This window comes from Borostomias antarcticus (genome assembly GCF_949987555.1).
Source record: "Borostomias antarcticus genome assembly, contig: scaffold_1017, whole genome shotgun sequence".
Classification (NCBI taxonomy): Eukaryota; Metazoa; Chordata; class Actinopteri; order Stomiiformes; family Stomiidae; genus Borostomias; species Borostomias antarcticus.
This window is the reverse complement of record NW_028176737.1, coordinates 5001-11078: the sequence shown is the minus strand read 5'-3', so window position 1 is coordinate 11078 and position 6078 is coordinate 5001. Positions and strand designations below refer to the sequence as shown.

Below are 6078 nucleotides of genomic sequence, written 5' to 3'. Positions count from 1 at the left end.
ACACACACCCCACCCCCCAGGCCTCCGGAACCACCGACACAGGAAGTGGAGTCAATAGCCGGAGACATTTCCAACTGTCAGCTACTATAGCAGCTCAGACCCAAAACAAAAGACCTTACAACAGGCCGCTGTCTGACAGGCCAGACCATGATTAATGACCATTAGAATATCACCACAATATTAATGCGGTTGCTGTTCCCGTGTGTGTGTTCCTGTGTGTGCGTGCGTGCGTGTGTGTGTGTGTGTGTGCGTGTGTGTGTGTGTGTGGTGTCCCCCCCCCCAGCTTCACGGAGAAGTGGATCCCCAGCGTGGTCATCTCCCACCGGTACAAGGCCCAGGACACGCCGGCGCGCCGGACGTTCGAGCAGGCGCTGACCGGGGCCTTCATGTCGGCCGTGATCAAGGACCTGCGGCCCAGCGCCCTGCCCTTCGTGGCCAGCCTGATCCGCCATTACACCATGGTGGCCGTGGCCCAGCAGTGTGGTGAGGGGGGGGGCGGGGCGCCGCCGGAGCTCCGCCTCCTCTCTCTTTCTCCTCCTATCCTCCACTTTCGCTCTCCTCTTCTCCTCCTCCTTTCACTTCTCTTTCCTTTTTATTTGTTTACTTTTATATGTCTTTGGTAGCGCTTTATTCCGAGGGGGTGCGCGTAAGACTGACGCTGTCGCGACCACGGAGTGTTACCATACCCCCCCCCCCCCCCCCCCTCCTCCTCACGCCAGTTCTGCACAACGCCTACATCGCCGCCATTTTCTCTTTTCTCTCCCCAGGTCCGTTCCTGTTGCCGTGCTACCAGCTGGGCAGCCAGCCCAGCACCGCCATGTTCCACAGCGAGGAGAACGGCTCCAAGGGCATGGACCCGCTGGTGCTGATCGACGCCATCGCCATCTGCATGGCCTACGAGGAGAAGGAGCTGTGCACGAGGAGAAGGAGCTGTGCAAGATCGGCGAGGTGGCCCTGGCCGTCATCTTCGACGTGGCAAGCATCATCCTGGGCTCCAAGGAGAGGGTGAGGACCCGGGGGTATGTGTGTGGGTGGGTAGGGGGGTTAGGGGGGACGAGGGGGGGGGGGACACTAGGGGAGAGGAGGAGGGGGAGAGCAGGGTGATGGATGAGATGGAGGTAGGGTGGGTAGAGAGGTGTGATCAGTCACTTGGTGATTAAATTTCTTGTCTCGGGATCAGAATTCATTTGTATCAGTGAACCGGGGGGGTCGAGGCGAAAAGGAAAGGTCACTTTGTTGAATAACACATGGCGCCGCTGCTGGACTCCACCGTCGCACGCTGGGCCACTCAGATATGGTTCGCTAACGGTTTATGTGCAAATATTCCATATTTATCGATTCACTTCATGCCCTCCCTTCTCGCGTTCAGCAATACCGCAACTTGGCAAAGAGTTCTGTAGTTTTAGAAGGTCGTCCTTGGTTTTCTTTTTAAATTAGATTGGCGGACTTTTATTTTTGGCCGGCCAGTGGTCTGTGAAAGTTTTGACTTTGTTGACTCGCTGCTTCTTTTTTTTTCTGCCGCTACCTCCCTCTCTGCTCCTTTCTCCTCTCTCTCCTCCCTCCCCTCTCCTCCCTCTCCTCCTCCTCCACAGGCCTGCCAGCTCCCCTCTTCTCCTACATCGTGGAGCGCCTGTGCGCGTGCTGCTACGAGCAGGCCTGGTACGCCAAGCTGGGGGGCGTGGTGTCCATCAAGTTCCTCATGGAGCGTCTGCCACTCATCTGGGTCCTGCAGAACCAGCTCACCTTCCTCAAGGCCCTGCTCTTCGTCATGATGGACCTCACTGGAGAGGTGCCGGACACACACACACACACACACACACACACACACACACACCACACACACACACACACACACACACACACACACACACACACACAATGGAAAAACTATAGTCTACACATTTTTCAACCAATCCCATGAGAGCAAGAGCCCAGCCAATCATGTGACCTCATCTTTCAGCCAATCCTAGGAGAGCTAGAGCCTAGCCAGTCATGTGACCCCGTCTTTCAACCAATCCTAGGAGAGCTAGAGCCCAGCCAGTCATCTTTCAACCAATCCTAGAACACAGGTGAGGAAGAAGAGGTGAGGATGAGGAGAAGGACCCCCGGCGGTTCCCTGCCAGCCCTTTTCCTGGAGACAGGGAGACGGGGGGGGGCGTTCTCTCCATTTACACACATGAGAGAGAGGTGTCGTTAGGAGAGGGTGTCCACCTTACACACGAGAACCAGGCACTCTGCCAGCCAGGCCCCAGGACTGGTCCTCCGGCCAGGTAAGACCTGCCAGAGAGAGACGGCGGGCGTGCGGATCTGTCTTGCGTGCCAGTAGAGTAGTCTAATCACAGACGAGCGGACTTCAAGAGGTATTTCAGGCTGCGACCTGTTAATTAGCTCGGTCAAAAACCCTCAGACACCCAGGCAGCAGTCTGTCACAGAATACGAATGATGAAATGTTTCATCTACCGGGGAGAGCTGAATACAGATTCTGCCGCAATCATCAGATGCTAGAAGTACACGGCAAACCTACAGTACAACACGCCAACAGATTTTGTTAACGCGCGGGACGAAACTTGTCTCTGTGCGAGTCTGTACGTTTCTCAAAATGTCACGCCCCCCTCCCCAGGTGTCCAACGGGGCGGTGGCCATGGCGAAGACGACGCTGGAGCAGCTGCTGGTGCGCTGCGCCACGCCCCTGAAGGAGGAGGAGCGCGGCGAGGAGCTGCTGGCCGCCCAGGATAAGTCCTTCCACATGGTGACCCACGACCTGGTCCGCGAGGTCACCTCCCCCAACTCCACCGTCCGCAAGCAGGCCATGCACTCCCTGCAGGTGCTGGCCCAGGTCACCGGCAAGAGCGTCACCATCATCATGGAGCCGCACAAGGAGGTGGGTCCGCAGGGCGGAGCGGGCGGCGCCGGGGGCGGGGCGTCATCGGGCCGTTACCATCGTGGGTCTGATGCTGTGTTCCAGTGCACTCTGAAATCAAATCAAACTTTATTTGTGTAGCGCATTTCATACACAGAGGCAACACAATGTGCTTTACAGAGAGCAATGCGGGGGGGGCATTGGTCCCACCCCTACATAGTCCAGAGGTTTCACCCGGGGGCCAGAAAAGTGAGCTGTAAAAATTCTTCCCTGACCTCTCTCAACGAGACGATCGAGCAAGCTCCCGGAAAATATTTGAAATACTGTATTTACCGTAGTTACGAGTGGGAAATTCAGGAATAACAATGATATCAGAGTCTCCGACCGGTGAATCCGATATTTCCGAGGTGCACTTGAACGCAGCATAAGCTCACGGTGGGAGTGTCCTTAACCAGGGCCGCCGCCGCGGAGGGTTATGATGAGAGGGTATAAAGGTGTCGCCTCCTCTCCTGTCCCCCCCCCCTCAGGTCTTGCAGGACATGGTTCCGCCCAAGAAGCACCTGCTGCGCCACCAGCCGGCCAACGCCCAGATCGGCCTGATGGAGGGGAACACCTTCTGCACCACGCTGCAGCCGCGCCTCTTCACCATGGACCTCAACGTCATGGAGCACAAGGTCTTCTACACAGAGGTGAGCGCTCGGGGGTTCGGCCGCCGTGATCTGCGGACGACCGGGATTTGGTCTGGTTCTTAAGACGGGTCAGTTTTGCATTGAGTTGTGTCGGGGCGCCTGTGGCTCAGGAGGTAGAGCGGGTCGTCCAGCGATCGTTGGGTCGGCGGTTCGAATCCCGCCTCCTCCTCTCCACACGTCGAAGTGTCCCTGGGCAAGACGCTGAACCCCAAATTTCTCCCAATGAGCAGAATAGCACCTTGCACTGCAGCTGCCGCCATTGCTGCGTGAATGTGTGTGTGAATGGGTGAATTAGAGGCCAGGCTTTGGATAAAAGCTTGGTAGCGCTTTATTTGGAGGGGTGTGCGTGAGACTGACGCTGTCGGGACCACGGAGTGTTACCATACTCCCCCCCCCCCCCCGGAAGTGTGCTATATACGAGCGCAGTCCATTCACCGTGTATACAGACGTAGTTTCAGCCCGCAGTGTTGACGGTCCGTGTGTGTCTCCAGCTGTTGAACCTGTGTGAGGCCGAGGACGCCGCCCTGATGAAGCTGCCCTGCTACAAGAGCCTGCCCTCGCTGGTGCCGCTGCGCATCGCTGCCCTCAGTGAGTACATGGGACTTGTAGTTTTCCACCCCCAGTAACGCAGTGTCTGTCCACCAACGGACTACAAAACGTAGTTGTTTATTCCCAGTTTCATCAACGGGGAAAAATGGTGTATGCCTTAGTTTGGGTTGACACCTTGATTGAGTGCCTATATCAGAAATAGTGCAAGACAATTTCTCTTTCCTGGGCTCTCTCTCTCTCTCTCTCTCTCTCTCTCTCTCTCTCTCTCTCTCTCTCTCTCTCTCTCCCCATCTGTAAGAAAAGGGAGTGCTATGAAGTAATTACCCCTCTCTCCCCAGACGCCCTGGCAGCCTGTAACTACCTGCCCCAGTCCAGAGAGAAGATCATAGCTGCCCTGTTCAAGGCTCTCAACTCCACCAACAGTGAGCTGCAGGAGGCCGGCGAGGCCTGCATGAGGAAGGTCTGTACACACGCACACGCACGCACGCACACACGCACATACACTCTCACTCACACCGACACACTCTCACTCACACCGACACACTCTCACATACACACACACACGCACACACACACACACATACACACACACACACACACTCTCACTCACACCGACACACTCTCACTCACACCGACACACTCTCACATACACACACACATGCACACACACACACACATACACACACACACGCACATACACTCTCACTCACACCGACACACTCTCACACACACGCATACACACGCACAGACGCGCATACACTCTCACTCACACTGACACACTCTCTCTCACACACATACACGCACAGACACTCTCACTCACACCGACACACTCTCTCTCACACACACGCACAGACACGCACATACACTCTCGCTCACACTTTCACACACACGCACATGCAAGCGCATCTCAGAAAATTTGAATATTGTGGAAAGTTCATTATTTTCCCTAATTTAATTCAAAAAGTGAAACTTTTTGAATTCATATTATAGATTCATTACACATGAAGTGAAATATTTCAAGGCTGATTGCCTCCATGTCACGCTCCACGCTGATGCAGTAATTGCAAAGGAGCCCCCAACAAGTATTAAGTGTATAAATTAACATACTGTACAATCATAAAGATTAAAACAAAAAAGGCTTGACATATTTCACTTTGTGTAATGGTTCCAGAATACATGAAAGTTTAACTTTTTGAATTAAATTATCGAAAATAATGAACTTTTTCACAATATTAAAACTTTTTGGGATGCACCTGCACACACGCACACACACACACACACACGCACACGCACACACACACACACTCACACACACACACACACACTCCGGCCGTCATTGTATTTATGACTATCCTCGTTTGTTTTTTTGCCCTCTTCACATTCCTCATTTCTGCTCCTCCCTTCTTCCCGTCTTCTATACTTCCTCCATCACTCTCTCCCCTTCATCCATTCCTCTGTTTGTCCTTCCTCTAACCCTCTGCACTCGTTCTTCTCCTCCGTCTCTCCCTCCGTTCTCTCTCTCCTCATCTCTCCCTCCTCATCTCTCCCTCCTCTCTCTCTCCTCATCTCTCCCTCCGTTCTCTCTCTCTCCTCATCTCTCCCTCCATTCTCTCTCTCCTCATCTCTCCCTCCATTCTCTCTCTCCTCATCTCTCCCTCCATTCTCTCTCTCCTCATCTCTCCCTCCATTCTCTCTCCCTCCTCATTTCTCCCTCTGTTCTCTCTCTCTCCTCATCTCTCCCTCCTCTCTCTCTCCTCATCTCTCCCTCCATTCTCTCTCTCTCCTCATCTCTCCCTCCATTCTCTCTCTCCTCATCTCTCCCTCCATTATCTCTCCCTCCTCATTTCTCCCTCTGTTCTCTCTCTCTCCTCATCTCTCCCTCCGTTCTCTCTCTCTCCTCATCTCTCCCTCCTCTCTCTCTCCTCATCTCTCCCTCCGTTCTCTCTCTCTCCTCATCCTTTCTTCTCGACCGGGCCAACA

General features: G+C 54.2%; 1 pseudogene across 1 annotated transcript in view; it reads left to right on the top strand.

Annotated features, from left to right (window-relative positions):
• The first annotated feature begins 283 nt into the window (after positions 1–283).
• The window catches only part of LOC311328174 (transformation/transcription domain-associated protein-like), a 10698-nt pseudogene continuing 4903 nt past the window's right edge, over positions 284–6078 (top strand). The window contains exons 1-7 of the transcript in view: positions 284–483; positions 768–1005; positions 1593–1789; positions 2621–2881; positions 3388–3549; positions 4041–4137; positions 4437–4558. The product of the transcript in view is annotated as a transformation/transcription domain-associated protein-like (transcript). The remainder of the gene's footprint in view (positions 484–767; positions 1006–1592; positions 1790–2620; positions 2882–3387; positions 3550–4040; positions 4138–4436; positions 4559–6078) is intronic.